The 19,692-nt window shown below is 41.2% G+C and overlaps 2 pseudogenes; both read left to right on the top strand.

Moving 5' to 3' along the window:
* The first annotated feature begins 11,654 nt into the window (after window positions 1–11,654).
* Window positions 11,655–11,773, top strand: LOC146065504 (5S ribosomal RNA; annotated as a pseudogene).
* A 6,283-nt stretch (window positions 11,774–18,056) lies between these two features.
* LOC146065492 (5S ribosomal RNA) lies at window positions 18,057–18,175 on the top strand (annotated as a pseudogene).
* Window positions 18,176–19,692: the final 1,517 nt, after the last annotated feature.

Raw genomic sequence — 19,692 nt, 5'->3', positions numbered from 1 at the left:
AATGACAAATCCAATGAATTTTTATATGCCGTAAATATATTACGATTAACAGATCTTCTATGAAAAGTATGAACAAGTATCTGCTCTAATGAGCTTAGAAACTATAGCGTTATCGCCAGCCAACTACCGTATATTTATGTGATGTGTGTTGCTTGGATCCCAAAGCTAGAGTCTCTAGTTTTGGGATGGAAGGAACACACATCACTTAAATACGGTAGTTGGCTGGAGATAACGCTATAGTTTCTAAGCTCATTAGAGCAGATACTTTTTCATACTTTTCATAGAAGGTCTGTTACACCAACGGTTCATTATCTCAGATGTGTATGGGATTCCAGATTGTGTTTGATTTAAACCCTATTCAATTATAAAGTTTATCGGTTAGTCCTTGCCCCTGATGAAGTCTTATTGACGAAACGCGTTGGGCCTCACACCTCAACTGACTAACTCTTACTAACAAGTAGCCAAAGAACATTATCAATCCGTACTAACATCGACTAACAACTAACCAAAGGAAATAATTAGTGGCAAGTATCTTGAAAGTGTACAACCACTTGCTTAAACTGTACATATGTATGCTTTTACAGTATGTGATTTTTATGCTATCATATATTAATTGTATATTTTATTAAATGTGGTTATAATTCAAAACCATTTCTTAGCGCCCTCTGAAACTTTCTTTTTCATACCTAACTTCGGATTCTGTCTAACAGAATATCCTTTAGAGTTGCTGCTATCATATACTTTTGGCGCAAGTTGGGGAACTCCTTTGTGTGTGTGTGTGTGTATATATATATACATATTTATATATATATTTATATATATATATATATATATGGTACTTGTTTAGTTTCACGGTGGCAGATATATTGCATGCAATATCACCTGTTCATAACCCCACTATCCACTACGCATGGAGTTGATTTTATATAGTGTGGCGTGCACAGCGAGCTCGAAGCGTGGTGAGCGTACGCGGATTACTTTACATGTATTCCGTGCCGAGCACAGCGAGCCCCGCAAGGGGACACGGAACACATGTAAAGTAATCCGCGTCCCCTCGCCACGCGTTGGGCTTGGTGGCTCGCTACGCTCGCCACACTATATAAAATCAACTCCATGCCTAGTGGATAGTGGGGTTATGAATAGGTACAAAATCGCATCAAATCGCATCGCATGCAATTTATCTGCCGCCGTGGAACTTCTCTGACCGCAAATATCAAGTAAGATAGGAGCAGATCTCAATCTTGTTTTTCTTGTGACACTGCCCTCTTTATAATTTGCTTAAGGGTTTGATTAATCCTTTCTACCAGGCCATCTGTTTGTAGGTGGTACACTGAAGGGGTAATCCTGTTTACTTTTAACAATAGCATAAATCTTTCATGAGTTTAGAAATAAAAGGTGTACCTTGATCCGTTAAGATCACTTTCAGTATTTCTATAAAATCTTCTATGCTGTTAATTTTTACAATTACTACAGATTTGCATTCATCTACAACCGGAGTTGAACTTTTGCAGGCTCGACACATACTGCAGGTTCCACAATGATAAAAACCTTTTGATTTAATGTGGTTCAGTGGTGATGGTATATTAATATCACTGTTTACAAGGGTGTCCTTCAAATTTTTGGCCCTTCGATACACAAATTTTCGGTTGGGTTTTACATGATCGTTTAGTAAGGGATCGTTAGTCAGAATCGGCCAATGTTTTTTAATTATATTCTCAAATTGCTTGTGTTGACAGGTAATTTGAGTAATAAAAGCCACCTCCATGTTTTCAATTTTTTTGTCTCTCCTTTGCTATTACTTGATTTCTATTGGAGATTAAATCTCTACCTTTATTTTTGGCTTTTTCAATGATGGTTTTCTTGTACCCTTTACTCTGAAACTGTTTCTCCAGATTAGTTGCCTGATCTTCATATACCATTACATCAGTTTAATTGCGACTGATGCGTTGGAATTGGCTATTGGGCACACTATTTAGCCAATTGAGATAATGGTAACTATCTGCACTTATAAAAGAATTGCAGTCAGTGGCTTTAATGTAATTTTTTGTTTTTAATTCACCCTCTTCAACATAGGTGACATCCAAAAAATCAACTTTTATTTTACTCACATTAAACGATAACACAATATTGTAATTATTCTGATTGAGATGTTTACTAACTGACTCCAAATCTGCTTGATTCCCCTGCCACACAAAGATAACATTGTCGATATAGCGACGCCAGAGCACCAGGCTGGCACCATATGGATGACCATCCCATATATAGAGGTCCTCCCACCATAGCTAGGTGCCAGCCTGGTGCCCATCACTCTGCCCCTTAGTTGTAAGTAATAGGACCCATCGTACCAAAAATAATTATTGGTTAAGATTAGCAGGATGTCTTCTAGAATAAACTTCTTTTTTTCCTCAGAGAAAAAGTTCCAGAGAAAGTGGTACAAGAAAACCATCATTGAAAAAGCCAAAAATAAAGGTAGAGATTTAGGGGGAAATTTACTAAAGGAAATGTGTAAAAAATAGGTGTATTTGTATCCAGAAATACACTTATTTTTTACATTTACTATCCCGAAAATACGGCAATTCGTATTCGTATTGATATTTCCTTTAGTAAAAATCCCCCTTAATCTCCAATAAAAATCAAGTAATAGCAAATGAGAGACAAAAACAATCGAAAATATGGAGGTGGCTTTTATTACTCAATTTACCTGTCAATACAAGAAATTTTAGAATATAATTAAAAAACATTGGCCGATTCTGACTAACGATCCCTTACTGAACGATCATGTAAATCCCATTTCAAAATTTGTGTATTGATGGGCAAGAAATTTGAAGGACACCCTTGTAAACATTGCTATTAATATACCATCACCACTGAACCACATTAAATCAAAAGGTTTTTATCATAGTGGAACCTGCAGTATGTGTTGAACATGCAAAAGTTCAACTCCGGTTGTAGATGAATACAAATCTGTAGTAACTGGAAAAATTCACAGCATAGAAGATTTTATTACATACAATAGCAAAAACTGTACTTCATATCCAAGGGAGTTGCCCACTGACTGAAAGGAAGTTTGGAATTATGCATGTCTGAAAGCAATTGTGCACACCATTCTGGCTATATATAGGGCGGTATTCAATGAGGCTGATTCACCAGGTTTTTATGGCGATTTTGTGCTGTAAGGCAAATTTCTGACTAAAACGTTGAATCACCCTATTCAATGACCAGATAGCGAATACATTTCAAGGTTTTTTTCGCCATGATTCACTGAATAGCAATCGCTATCTTTTTATGGTGAAGTGGAAGGTGAACTTTTAAAATAAAGTGTTTTGTTTTTTACAATTGGTGTAAAAAAATCAGGAATTTTATTCTGAGGAGGGGCATGCTATTTTTATTCATGTGCTGTAAGCACATGAATATATATTTAATAAAAAAAAAATATATATATATTTTTTTTACACAGACCAGCCAGCATTGGGCCGGAGCCGAGCCGCTCTTAGATATTCATATATTCATTTCACCCGATCATTACATATTCATGATCGGGTGTAGTGAATATACCCAGTCCCCTGCTGGCACCCCCGGGGGGCATCCTGTGCTGCCTGGCACCCGGGGAGCCCACCTCCCCCCCACAAACGTTCTGGGGCAGGCAGGGAGACTTCCATCTCCCTGCCTGCCACTGTCCTCAGGCTCCCTGCGGCGTCTGCCCCAGGAGCTCAAATTCGCCAGTCAGGGGCAGCGAGCCCCTGACTCGTTGAATACCGGAGCCGGCGAGGCTCCGGAACGCAGCGAGCATTGGCGAATGTGCAGTGAATCCTAAACAGGATTCGCTGCATGTCGCCGGTATGCACATTGAATACCGCCCATTGTCTATAGTATAGTAGGCATCAATCTAAATAATATAATTAAGTGGTCAGGAATAAATACACAAACATAATCTAACCAGTGCCGTACTTTATAAGATCACAATCTCTCACCTCATGGTAAGGCTCCAGTCTCTTCTTCTTTGCAACTGTGCTCTGGTTAAGTGCACCCACACACAGCAAACTTGGTAGAGGCTGTTTCCACTGGGCATGTGCAGCAGTTCTACTTTGTCCCATACACTGCATTATGTTGCTGCAGCTCAACTAATCCTATTATTTACCATTGTTATTGTCATAATTTGAGCAACTTGCCAATTGGAGGGGGTTTCCAGGCAACTGGAACCCCCATGCATATGCCTATTTGTAGGCTCCTGGAGGAACCACATTGGCAGGGACAGTGGTGAGCTCACTGCTGGTATCCACCAGTGCCCAGAACTTCCAGTCTTCCAACTGTACCAGCACCCGGACACAGGGCTGGCAACAGAAATCTTGGGGCCCTGTACAATTATATTTCTGGGGCCCCCACCTAATTCCAAATCCAAACAACCCTCTTCTGTACGAGCCTCATTTAACCTTTCGCTGCTCCAGATCCTGCTTTCAGGTGCAGACTTCTCTCGTTTTCAGTCCTGTTGGCCTGGCTGCTGCCTTCTGCTTGCCTGTCACTTTCACAAAAGAATGCAGAGCACTACAAGCAGGCACAGAACAGACGCGCATGTGCTATAAAGTACAGGACCCAGAGACTGAGGCTACAGCGCCAGTGTAGATGGCTCTGAGCACCAAATGGCAGGGTGCACACACAGTAGACAGCAGTGGCACACAGTGTCAGTCAGACTCAGCCACACACAGAAGGTGCACAGTAGACGGCCTGGTCCCGAGGGTCACTGACAGGCCAATGTCCATGATGGGGCATGGAAGCTCTGGGGCCCTTGAGATTGCTGGGGCCCGTCACACTTGTCCCCTTTGACCCACCCTGTCGCCTGCCCTGCGGCCGGACATGTATCATCTGGACCTGAGCCTGCTGCCCAGCTGCCAGTTTAGTAAAATTTTTGAGTAATTCCTCCATATTGACCTGCACTTCTCCTTTAAGGACCAACCTAGGAGGTTTAATATAATGTGCCAGACTTATCAAACAGACCAAGCAGACACCCGCCTTTTTTGCTGGATATTTAACGCAGTCTGTCAATAAACAGTCTGTAAATACAGTAATTGCTGGCTATTTAACACAGGCCCTTTGAGGCTGCATGCCTCTTTCACTGCAAGCACAATGCATAACCAGAGAAGAAAACAAAAACTTGCTGTTTAAACACCGAAAGCTTACCCACCGTTTTTTGCTGTATATAGGGTCCTTGCTTGCATTCTCCACCAGTTGTGACAAGGATCGCACACACAGGTACTCAGATGAAGAACTTGTTCTTTATTTTTTAATGCAGGCCACAGCATAGCAGATTGCTTCCAAAGGCAGGTGTGGTTCCAGGAATACAGGTAATCCCAGCATAACAGGCTCCTGGGAGGGACCCAATGGTCACTGCGTGGGCGACTAATCCACCATCAAGAGCAAGATCATTCTGCCCTGCAAACCCTTATATCAGGAAATCCCAGCTGCTGCTGATTACACACCTGGCTTCTGCTACTGCTCTACAACCTGATATGAATCCTCCACATTACTTTCATGTGGAGAGATGCTGTCTCTGCCACATGTGATACTGTATATCGTAAAATTTGACTTTTAATAAGATTGTTGGTAATTCAGTAATTGTAGTGTACATGAAATCCCATACTTAAATTAGGGAATTACTAGCAATCTTATTAAAAGTTAACTTTTAAGATATATCAATATTGTGGGCCCTTATAATACAGCTCCTTTCTCTCTTGTTATATACTGTACATTTGACCCGCAACAGAGCCATGTATTTTTTGGGTATCTTTGACATTTGCCAGTATTATGAATATCAGTGTGAAGATATACCTCATCCTGCATAGGCTGACTCTAGGAAACTGGTACTTGAAGAACCATACATACCAGCATGCAGAGCATTAAAGGGAACACTGTAAAATAAAGAGTGCAATAAATACAGTATAACACACACGGATAGTAAAAGTTTATTAAATCATACATGTACACTCACATACTCTCTCTCTCTCTCAGACACACACATACTTACTAACATTTTCCATTGTCTTGTATGTCCTCTTCTCCAGTAGAAATCCACATCAACTGTAAAAACAAAATACTCACCTATTCCAGACAGATCGGTCATCTTTGTTCCAAATTAAGCATCGAAAGGGTTAAGAAACAAACAAACTGAAAACCACAAGACTGAGAATGTGTATGTGAGTCCACAGCAGCACTTGGGAGACTCTTGACATTTTGAGAGCTGCAGCCTGTTGATTGGCTGTGTGCTTCAGACTGTCAATCACAGTTCCACATTGAAGTGTATGGAGCGTATCCGCTCCATACACTTACATTTTGAGAATTGCTACATTGAATCCTATGTAAACCATCAGGGCCACCTCTACTGTCCTTGTGGTTAGGACATAACATAACAAAACATGGTAGCATATCTAACTTTTTTATTGTTGTTTTGAGCAGCAATGTTGCTTGTTCCCTTTCTTCATATAACAGTAGAGATGTAAGGGTTTCCACTCTCTGGGACGATAAATGCAAACCATTTTTTTTGTAACTGAATTACTGTTAATTAAATATGAATGACTCAAAGATGATGATTAAACAAAACTTTCTTTGGATAAATAAATGTAACAATAATGTTTAATAACAAATGTACCAAGAACATATATATTGTTAACGCTGCTGATTTCTGTGTTCCAGCTGTGACCTTGGTGGGCAAGTGGAGTTTTCTGGATACTTGAAAGTAGGTGACTTTAGGAAGGGAAATGACATGCAGCTACTTGAGATAACTGTAGCACAAGGAAGCAGCGGGGAACAGAGTGTTGACTGTAACCAGGAAGAAGGGCGCAGAGCCTAACCAGCCAGTAGTCTTCACCAGGGAACCCCGCAAGGTGCTTTGGTCTTCGCAGCACCCAACAAGCAGGTTGCAGCCCCTTGCCATGGTTCTTTTTGTACTGCTACCAATGAGCTGGGATGCTGGGGATACAGGATACTCAGGGAGATGACTGGAGAATGAAGATTCCAGGACACTCTTGTGTGTTGGCTAAACCAATTCACTTAAGAGTATTGGTGTGCTGAGTTAAAACATGCTGTTAAGGATTTTGCTCTAATACAAGCACTTTTGCTTGTAGTTAACAAATATGATGGAATAATGGTTGTAACTCACCACTCACAAGGATGCTTCAAATTCAAGACCCCTTTTGGATTAGTGGACACAGCTTCTTTGAAACACATGTACTGGTCATGTCACTACAATTTCTAGGCACTCTGCTGTCTTTCTGAAGTTTATTTTTAAGAGGCTTACAGCAATATATGTCATGATGTCATTCTCTTTTATGCAACTTAGCTTTCTCCTTATTGCAACTGGCATTAAAGATCTTTGGTGTATATGCTAATATAACATAGCAGGATTTTCCTAATACAAATTTATCTTAATCAATGCAGTACAAGATAGCATACATTGTACTTCAATATAAAAAAGGACATATGCAATTTATGGGTAGTGCAATTTCAATTAATTATTAAGTTTTAGGATAGTATTTTTTTTTTGAAGTTTGTGATATGTAGAGATCCTTATAATAATAAACATTGTAAATCTCTTTATAATTTGATTTGCATCTGCTTAGAGAAGACATATTTAAATATTGTTATCCTGGGCCCCGGTACAACAGCGTCACGGGGCCCCCCTGGAGTGGCGAGCAACAGAAAAGAGGTGTGGTCATTAAAGGATATAGGGGTGTGTACCACACCATATACCCTTTATGCAACACAATAGTAGACCCCTTATACTTGCCCCTTACACATTATGCTACACAGAATGAGCCAAAATTCAAATCGATTACTTGCCGCCCCGTTCGTATGCAGCAGTGTGGACAGAAGCGTGGGGTGGTGGATATGGGTTGCGCCCATGGGAGTAAGGGGTCGTGGCCACAGATGGGCAGATAGCGGCAGGGTCCCTGCGGAGGATGGGAACTAGGTAATAGCTCCCATCCTCCGCAAGGACCCCACTGCTGTCTGCCCATCCGTCACAGGGACCCTCTGCCCCCCTGCGCTGCCCAGGCCCCTATGCCATACAGCAGGGGTGGCCAGACCACGGCTCCTCTCTCCAAGATCTGTGGCTGGCACGATCATCCCCCTTTGAAGCGCCGCCTCTGGAGTATAAGGATCCCAAACTCACACATGCAGCAGGGAAAGCGACAACAGTTCTTTCAACCTGCTGGCAAGAAGCAGCAGATGCCACTACTTGCAGTATCGCCGAGCTGAGCTGCCGGTATCTGCTGTGTCCCCCAAAGCTACAGATCCGTCGCCAAGAGCAGCTGCATTGTGATGGCCAGCGGTATGTGCACCTGGAGGGAGAGGGGGGATTGTGTCCATTAAACCTCTTTAATCTCATGTGATCCTGGGCAGTATGGTCCCACCCAGAACGCATTCCATATATGATCCGTCATAAATGGGCCCCATGTAGCCTGTTCCCTTCACACACATTGGAGGTCATTCTGATTGACCACAAAGCTGCAAAATTTGCAGCTTTGCGGGTTATCTAAATACCTCAGATTTCACGCATGCGAACGGATGTTTTACATACAGTAATCATCGATTTGCAGCTTGTGTGCAGGGCAGTGCGGTCGCCGACCATCAAATCATTTCTCAAGCGCTCGCAGATCTAAGTCAGTCTCTGCTGTCTTAGATCTGTGGCGCTCCTGTGCAAGAAGAGGTCGGGCAGCTGACATCCGGTGACATCAGCTGCCCTCCCCGGCACCCACGTCATGGGAGTTCCCATCGGCGCAACCCATATCCACCACCACACGCTTCCGTTCACACTGCTGCATGCGATCGGGGCGGCAAATAATTGGTTTGCCACGCCCGCTCACACAAAGTGGCTGCACATGCACAACATCGCTCCCCTGTGTGAACGTGCGGGGGAGAGAACCAACCTGAATGAGGGCCATAGCCTGTAACACACACACATAGCCTGTTCCTTCACACATACAGTACAAAGCCTGTCACACACACATATACATACATAGCCTGTTACACACACACACACACACACACATAGCCTGTTACACACACATATACATACATAGCCTGTTACACACATATATACATACATACAAAGCCTGTTACACACACACACACATAGCCTGTTACACACACATATATACAAAGCCTGTTACACACACACACACACACACACATAGCCTGTTACACACACATATAGACATACATACATAGCCTGTTACACACACACACACACACACACACACACACACATAGCCTGTTACACACACACATGGGCCAAAGAGGAGGAGACCTTAATGTGACATTACTCCAAAAAGAGAGTAAATGGATCTTTCGCCTGGGATCACTAGCCCCACATGGACTAAATGAAGATATTAAATATGGGTCTTTTCTTAAACCAACCTAAAGTGTCACGGTAACCAGTCTGACCCAGTCCTAAGGTTTGCCATCATAATCAAAGTTATTTATTATCCAACCAATCTAAAAACACCAGCCACAATAGAGCACTTAATCCAATCCTAAATCACTTCACCTACTCTAGGTGGGTATCATCCAACACATCTAGAAGCTATATCACTCCATCCCCACCATCATTCACCTCTTCACTAATCTGTTAGTATCTAGTTTTAGTTTTTCACGTTTTTTCACGGTTTTTCACGTGCATACAATCATGCATTTTCATCCAGCCACAACCACACATCTGGGATCACATCCCACTTAACTCCGATATATCGGTCCCCCCACAATTCACGTCTCAATCAATGGTTTGATAATTATCTATTTAATCAACCAATTCTAAATCTATATATTTATTTCTCCTATGTAAACTGTCCCCAATCTACCATGATACACAGTGCACTTAAACAAAATGTCCTATCTAGTCACAGTGCACGCATCTATAATCAAGCTACCTATCACCTCACGCCAAGGTCACCATCGAAAGCCCGAACCATAATCAAAGTTCCAGCTATCTATTTATGAACAGTTATGGTTCAATCATGTTTCTCTCTATGCCTTATTCCTATTTTTGAATTAGGCCCATCTATTTTACTGCTCTGTCTGAATCTTGCTAACTTTTGCACATCTCCCATAATGATTATACCCCTCCCTCCACAATGCCAACCAGGGAATCTTAGAATAATCTAAATCTCAACATATCTCCTCTAGGTTAAGAGTATGTCCTTTCTCCTCTACTGTAGTATGTCACTAATACTAATATGAATGAACCAAGAAAAAACTAAATAATCAATAATTAAAAAATTTAAAAAATAAAAAATAAAAAATTAAAAATCAATAAATCTCATAAAAAACTTAAAAATACCAAATAACTGTTAATAAAAATTAATAAAATAAAAATTATTTAAATTTACAAACCAATAATATCAAAATATTAAGTATATAATAAACTACCATAATTACTGAAAGTATGCAATTCTCCGCTGGAATCTACCAGAATAAACATTCTTTTAAAAGCGATAACCAGCCTAAATTGAAAAATCCGTGATGAATCTACAATCACAGACACCAGCTAACAGCCCATTAGCTGTTAAAACTGTCAATCAGAGACTATCTAATACCATTGGTCAGGAATCAGAATAAAGGGCAGTTGCCCTCAAACAAGATGGCGCTGCATGAAGAAGCCAAGGAGGCGAAACACGTGTTCAAGCAGGCGCCCCACGTTACCCCCACTCGAGCAAGACGGACCTGGCTCTCCCTTCCCAATCCCCCTGCATACAGCTGACTTCCAAACCGCAAGTACGCATCCTGACGCCCGCCGCGAGGTACGGCGGTACCTGAAGTGACTACAAGCCAATGCTGGTATTTACACAGCAATCAGGACGTATCGCCGCACTTCCCCAGCCGCATCTCGGCTACGGACAGCCTTTACCATCCCAGCTATCGGGCTCTCTGGATCCCTCCCCCCAGCCGGCACGCTAGGGGATAAGGTACAGGAGTTGCCACAGTCTGGATTTTCAGCTGTGGTATACTCCTCCAACGAACGCTAGTATCATACTTGTATATTCCTATGTGTTTAACGCCAGGCTCTCCTAGCTGCTCAAATTGACTATATCTGACAGCTGTGTAAATTGACTATATTTGACACCTATTGCATCAGTTGTTATATCCAGGCTTACCTTTATTTTGAGTGACTAGGCTGCAGTGTTCAAATACCTGCACCCAGCCATTAATTACCAGCAAGTAACTGTGCCTCTGAGGGATCAACGTTCATCCACATTGCATTTAGGATACACTGTGACTTAATGTCAGATTTTCAAACAAAATGTATCAATACCTTTGACTAATCCTTTGCAGTTATAACCAAACCATGTGTATATGGTAACAATAATTGTATGACATGGACACTGGAAACAAAGCTGTATAAATAGTCTAGCTATTTGCAAACCTGTCACTTGATACCTACTCAGTACATCCAGCTTATTATCATTATAATTTATTTAATTTTTCCTTACTATTTGATGCGAATGACCCATCTGTAAACTGTACGCACATGGTACCTGATGTAGCTGTGTGACAGATACTCAAATCTTTTGCCTTGTTGTCCAAAAATTATTTGGGTTTATTTTCGGTTTTTGGATGTTATCCAGCAGTTAACCTGGGCTGTTGGGTCGTGACATAATTCACATTAAATATACCACCATACCTCACTGGTGTGCCCAAACCCGTCTCGAACTTGGAAGCCAAGCAGTGAAGGGCCAGGGCAGTATCCAGGTGGGTGACCCCTGGAGAAGTCCAGGTGTGGTACTATACCTAGGCATCCCAGTCAACAGACAGACAGCACAGGAGCCGCCTACTGCTTGATTTCAATAATAATAAAATTTGTCGGCCAATATAGGCATTAATTGTACCTATTTTTTAGCTCACCTATTGAGCCACCCAGTAACGTGGGGTCGCTGACACCCCAACCTGTGTAACATTTTGGGGCAACCAACTCATTTTTGCCACCTTTGGTCACTCTGGTTATTATACCTTTGATGATCACATGCAACAAATGATAAATTATACGTGTGGTATACTTTAAAAATTGATATTTATATCAGTAATTATCATACATTAGTACCACACAACAAAAACAAACAAGAGACTCCGAATAATTTTTATTGTACTCATGCGTCATACCATTATATCTTAACAAGTCCACATTAAAAGTTATGTTTTAAATATTAACTAATATACTTTACATTTTCAAAGAGTGCGCCCAAAAAGCGTTTACTTTCTTCTGTTTTGCCCCTTGCAAATACAAAACTAACCCACCCTCAGTTATTGTTACTGAACGCTGGGCGCACCACCAACCATATAACCACCGACATTTTTGTTTATGTGGTTTTTTATGTTGGTTACAATAAATTGGTTTAAATAATATCAATTTAATAATTGTTTCAGCTGTGCGGGTCCTTTCCCACTTCTTCCTTTCATCCAATCATACTGAGGTCTATCTCAGCTCCAAGGATCCAGCACGCAATTTCAGTATTCGCACAGAAAAAGTTGGACTTGTACGCTAACCCCAAGATATTAGATCTTCTTTTTCCTAAGGACCATCTCAATTACCCAAGTCAATGTCTAATTTCAGTCTCAAACAAGAACTACAACAGAAAAGGAGAACGGACAACCTAGACAGCATTTTTCCCAATAGCCTGAACGACACCATACCAGATTCCAATTGGACTGATGACCTCAGTAAACTTAAGTATACCCTACAACGCCAAATCAGAACAAACTGGGACCTCACCAGTCTAGAGAATTATTGTAGACTCAAGATTACACCACGAGGACTTCGCCCTAGGACATTCCCAGCCTTTGAGCTTTGCACTGAGAACCTAAAACGAGAGTGGGAGAACAGTCTATTGAAATGCTCTCAGGAGCTGATGAGCATTCTAATTCAACATAATAACCTAACTTTGGAAGCAATCTCCAAGGAAATAGAAATCCTAGGTAAAAAACTTGAACCTTGGGAACAAACACCGGCATTCCAACTAAATTTTGAAAAAAACAAAAAGGATCTGGAAGACTACGAAAAAACTATAATTGAGAGAAAGAAAACCAAGTTTCAAAGAGATCAAATAGACTTCCAATCAGGCCGTGTTTTCAATTGGACTAGAAGAAACTTCAGAAGAGAAAACCCCAGATATCCACCATCTACATCCGATACAGAATTATCAAGTGTAGAAGATTATAGTGACGACAATCTACCACCAGTGACAGCCACATCTAGCAGATCTTCGAATCAGACTCAACGAACCCAACCATCTACTACAGTCTACCACACCACTGAACCTTTTTTAGATTTTGGCCGGGGCAACAGAGGCCAAAAACAAAAAGAAAGACCAGACGGAGCCATACAAAGAGGAAGAAGGGACAGAGCAAGATGGGAACAACAAACTCCAAATCGCTATCCCCAACGGGACAGACAACCCAAGGAACGAGCATATCAAAGCTACAGATAATAAATCTATCCTCACACATACTATCAGAAGCTCAACAAGAAGTGCTACAAAAGGGACTAACCTTTTGTCCAACATCCAACTTTGATAGATTTCAGTGGGAGACTAACCTTCAACTTTTTGGCCGGAAGCTACTCCTCACGAAATTTCATGCCAAGAAAGATCAGTATGAAACACAAGCCTCCACATGGACTAGTCAAGAACTGGAAGCAATCACCATTCTGGAAGATTTGGAGAATGAGGAGGAGCCAAATGAATCACCAACCAGACCCAGGTGTAAAAAAAGATCTACTTTTTTTCCCCCCACCAATATCTGTCCAGAAGTACAGATATTCACAAATTTGGTCTCAAGGGACTTGGATAAATTGCATTTAAGAACCAACAAAATGTACAAGAGCAATATCACAAGAGCACAGAGGAAGGCCATTCAGGAGATAAAACAGTGGGAAGACGTAATACTGAAACCATCAGATAAAGGTGGCAATATTGTCATCTGGCCCCTGCAATTATACCTGAAGGAAGCTGACAAACAGCTAAATGACATCACATGCTATACAAAGACCCTGTTTGACCCCACCTCCAATTTTAAGATCTTATATGATCGGATCATAGACAAAGCTAGAAATAACAATGTCATCTCCAAAAGTGAACATCAATTCCTCCAAACCCCACATCCTAGGATTGCGACCTTCTATATGTTACCCAAGGTCCACAAAAACATCAATGAACCACCCGGACGACCTATAGTGTCAGGTAATGGTGCCCTCATTGAACAAGCCTGTATCTTTCTCGACACACACTTAAGAAAACATGTACTCTCTTTACCTTCATATACACAAGACACAGCAGATGTGCTAAGGAAACTTAATGAAATACACCTGGAGGATGATGAGTACCTAGTGAGCATGGACGTGGAGTCACTTTATACAAGCATACAACACGATCTAGGAATCGAAGCAGTTAAATACTTCCTTGCAATGGAAGAAACTGATGACTTCCACAGTTTCCTATTGGAATTACTGGACTTTGTCCTCAAGAAAAATTATTTTATCTTCAACAGTCGGTACTACATCCAAGGGAGAGGTACTGCTATGGGCGCGGCCTGTGCCCCAACATATGCAAACCTCTTCCTTGGGTGGTGGGAACGTGAACACGTGTTCAATGACAACTACCCCGTCTATGAAAACAGTATCACCACATGGATGAGGTACATAGACGATATCCTCCTGATTTGGAAGGGTTCTGAACAGTTGTTAATTCAATTTGTGGATCATCTGAATAAAAACTCATTAAACCTAAAATTAACATATGAACACAACTACTCAAGTATCACATTCTTGGACTTGAGAATTTACAGAGGGGAAGGCAACAAAATTGAAACAGAGCTCTTCAGAAAAACCACGGCCACGAATACTCTACTACACCAATCCAGTGCTCACTTCCCACCCACAATAACCAACATTCCAAAGGGTGAGTATTTAAGACTAAGACGAAACTGTTCAAGTGACGAAGTATTCAAGAATAAAAGCAAAGAACTTGCTGAGAGACTTAAGGTCAGAGGATACTCCAACAGGTCCATAAAAAAAGCACAACAAAATATCCAGACAACGGATCGCTCTAAAATCCTTTTTCAGAAGGCACAAACTCCGCCAAAAGCCACAGACAAGACCATCAGATTTGTAGGGAATTTCTGCTGTGAATGGCGACAGATAAAAAGTATCATTCAAAAACATTGGCCTATAATCATGAGTGATGATGACCTTGCAGTCAATCTTAAACCCACTGTGGATATGAGCTGGAGGCGAGCCCCAAATCTGAAAGACCAACTGGTACGGAGTCATCTCACTCGAGAGAAATCAAGACCAACTTTACCCAAAGGCAGTTATCCATGTGGGAACTGTAAGGTATGTCAGTACATCAATAAAACCAAAGAGATACGGGACAAACACGGTCAAACTATCCCAATCAGAGAGTATTTCAATTGCAAAAGTAAAAATGTGATATATTGCATCACATGTGAATGCAACATGCGCTATGTAGGTATGACCTCGCGCATGTTGAAGACAAGGGCATTGGAACATTTGGGCAATATTTGAAACGCCCCTACGGACATCTCAAAAATGAAACAACTTACCACCGTGGCCCGGCACTTCTACCGTGCCCACAATGGTAAACCAAAGGGATTCTCCATTTGCGGTCTAGAACAGATCCATTTGGGCCAAAGAGGAGGAGACCTTAATGTGACATTACTCCAAAAAGAGAGTAAATGGATCTTTCGCCTGGGATCACTAGCCCCACATGGACTAAATGAAGATATTAAATATGGGTCTTTTCTTAAACCAACCTAAAGTGTCACGGTAACCAGTCTGACCCAGTCCTAAGGTTTGCCATCATAATCAAAGTTATTTATTATCCAACCAATCTAAAAACACCAGCCACAATAGAGCACTTAATCCAATCCTAAATCACTTCACCTACTCTAGGTGGGTATCATCCAACACATCTAGAAGCTATATCACTCCATCCCCACCATCATTCACCTCTTCACTAATCTGTTAGTATCTAGTTTTAGTTTTTCACGTTTTTTCACGGTTTTTCACGTGCATACAATCATGAATTTTCATCCAGCCACAACCACACATCTGGGATCACATCCCACTTAACTCCGATATATCGGTCCCCCCACAATTCACGTCTCAATCAATGGTTTGATAATTATCTATTTAATCAACCAATTCTAAATCTATATATTTATTTCTCCTATGTAAACTGTCCCCAATCTACCATGATACACAGTGCACTTAAACAAAATGTCCTATCTAGTCACAGTGCACGCATCTATAATCAAGCTACCTATCACCTCACGCCAAGGTCACCATCGAAAGCCCGAACCATAATCAAAGTTCCAGCTATCTATTTATGAACAGTTATGGTTCAATCATGTTTCTCTCTATGCCTTATTCCTATTTTTGAATTAGGCCCATCTATTTTACTGCACTGTCTGAATCTTGCTAACTTTTGCACATCTCCCATAATGATTATACCCCTCCCTCCACAATGCCAACCAGGGAATCTTAGAATAATCTAAATCTCAACATATCTCCTCTAGGTTAAGAGTATGTCCTTTCTCCTCTACTGTAGTATGTCACTAATACTAATATGAATGAACCAAGAAAAAACTAAATAATCAATAATTAAAAAATTTAAAAAATAAAAAATAAAAAATTAAAAATCAATAAATCTCATAAAAAACTTAAAAATACCAAATAACTGTTAATAAAAATTAATAAAATAAAAATTATTTAAATTTACAAACCAATAATATCAAAATATTAAGTATATAATAAACTACCATAATTACTGAAAGTATGCAATTCTCCGCTGGAATCTACCAGAATAAACATTCTTTTAAAAGCGATAACCAGCCTAAATTGAAAAATCCGTGATGAATCTACAATCACAGACACCAGCTAACAGCCCATTAGCTGTTAAAACTGTCAATCAGAGACTATCTAATACCATTGGTCAGGAATCAGAATAAAGGGCAGTTGCCCTCAAACAAGATGGCGCTGCATGAAGAAGCCAAGGAGGCGAAACACGTGTTCAAGCAGGCGCCCCACGTTACCCCCACTCGAGCAAGACGGACCTGGCTCTCCCTTCCCAATCCCCCTGCATACAGCTGACTTCCAAACCGCAAGTACGCATCCTGACGCCCGCCGCGAGGTACGGCGGTACCTGAAGTGACTACAAGCCAATGCTGGTATTTACACAGCAATCAGGACGTATCGCCGCACTTCCCCAGCCGCATCTCGGCTACGGACAGCCTTTACCATCCCAGCTATCGGGCTCTCTGGATCCCTCCCCCCAGCCGGCACGCTAGGGGATAAGGTACAGGAGTTGCCACAGTCTGGATTTTCAGCTGTGGTATACTCCTCCAACGAACGCTAGTATCATACTTGTATATTCCTATGTGTTTAACGCCAGGCTCTCCTAGCTGCTCAAATTGACTATATCTGACAGCTGTGTAAATTGACTATATTTGACACCTATTGCATCAGTTGTTATATCCAGGCTTACCTTTATTTTGAGTGACTAGGCTGCAGTGTTCAAATACCTGCACCCAGCCATTAATTACCAGCAAGTAACTGTGCCTCTGAGGGATCAACGTTCATCCACATTGCATTTAGGATACACTGTGACTTAATGTCAGATTTTCAAACAAAATGTATCAATACCTTTGACTAATCCTTTGCAGTTATAACCAAACCATGTGTATATGGTAACAATAATTGTATGACATGGACACTGGAAACAAAGCTGTATAAATAGTCTAGCTATTTGCAAACCTGTCACTTGATACCTACTCAGTACATCCAGCTTATTATCATTATAATTTATTTAATTTTTCCTTACTATTTGATGCGAATGACCCATCTGTAAACTGTACGCACATGGTACCTGATGTAGCTGTGTGACAGATACTCAAATCTTTTGCCTTGTTGTCCAAAAATTATTTGGGTTTATTTTCGGTTTTTGGATGTTATCCAGCAGTTAACCTGGGCTGTTGGGTCGTGACATAATTCACATTAAATATACCACCATACCTCACTGGTGTGCCCAAACCCGTCTCGAACTTGGAAGCCAAGCAGTGAAGGGCCAGGGCAGTATCCAGGTGGGTGACCCCTGGAGAAGTCCAGGTGTGGTACTATACCTAGGCATCCCAGTCAACAGACAGACAGCACAGGAGCCGCCTACTGCTCGATTTCAATAATAATAAAATTTGTCGGCCAATATAGGCATTAATTGTACCTATTTTTTAGCTCACCTATTGAGCCACCCAGTAACGTGGGGTCGCTGACACCCCAACCTGTGTAACATTTTGGGGCAACCAACTCATTTTTGCCACCTTTGGTCACTCTGGTTATTATACCTTTGATGATCACATGCAACAAATGATAAATTATACGTGTGGTATACTTTAAAAATTGATATTTATATCAGTAATTATCATACATTAGTACCACACAACAAAAACAAACAAGAGACTCCGAATAATTTTTATTGTACTCATGCGTCATACCATTATATCTTAACAAGTCCACATTAAAAGTTATGTTTTAAATATTAACTAATATACTTTACATTTTCAAAGAGTGCGCCCAAAAAGCGTTTACTTTCTTTTGTTTTGCCCCTTGCAAATACAAAACTAACCCACCCTCAGTTATTGTTACTGAACGCTGGGCGCACCACCAACCATATAACCACCGACATTTTTGTTTATGTGGTTTTTTATGTTGGTTACAATAAATTGGTTTAAATAATATCAATTTAATAATTGTTTCAGCTGTGCGGGTCCTTTCCCACTTCTTCCTTACACACACACATATATATACAAAGCCTGTTACACACACACACACACACACACACATAGCCTGTCACACACACACACATATAGACATACATACATACATAGCCTGTTACACACACACACACACACACACAGCCTGTTACACACACATATATACATACATACATACACAGCCTGTTACACACACACACACACACACACACACACACACATATACATACATACATACAAAGCCTGTTACACACACACACACACACACACACACACACACACACATAGCCTTTTACACACACACACACACACACATACATACATACATACATACATAGCCTGTTACACACACACACACATAGCCTTTTACACACACATATAGACATACATACATAGCCTGTTACACACACACACACACATATATACATACATACACAGCCTGTTACACACACACATATACAAAGCCTGTTACGCACACACACACACACACACACATACCCTGTTACACACACACATATATACATACATACAAAGCTTGTTACACACACACACACAGCCTGTTACACACACACTCACACACACACAGCCTGTTACACACACACACATACATACACAGCCTGTTACACACACACACACACACACACTTTTTGTCTGTTCCCCCTGTCCATAGCCATGCATTGCGGGCGGCATTACCTTTTGAACCAGGAACTTGGAGCAGGAGCAGGAGAGCCATCGCTGACCGGGCTTAGGCAAATTCGGGGGCGTGGCCTAATCGCGGACCCGTGGCCACGCCCCTTTAAAAATGTACCCGCCCCCCCTGCCTCTCGGCGGCCCTGATTATATTGCTATTTCCTACATAGCTAACGT

Source organism: Crinia signifera, chromosome 3 (genome assembly GCF_055691185.1).
Source record: "Crinia signifera chromosome 3, ASM5569118v1, whole genome shotgun sequence".
Classification (NCBI taxonomy): Eukaryota; Metazoa; Chordata; class Amphibia; order Anura; family Myobatrachidae; genus Crinia; species Crinia signifera.
The sequence above is the reverse complement of the archived record's forward strand: the minus strand, read 5'-3'. Positions and strand labels throughout refer to the sequence as shown.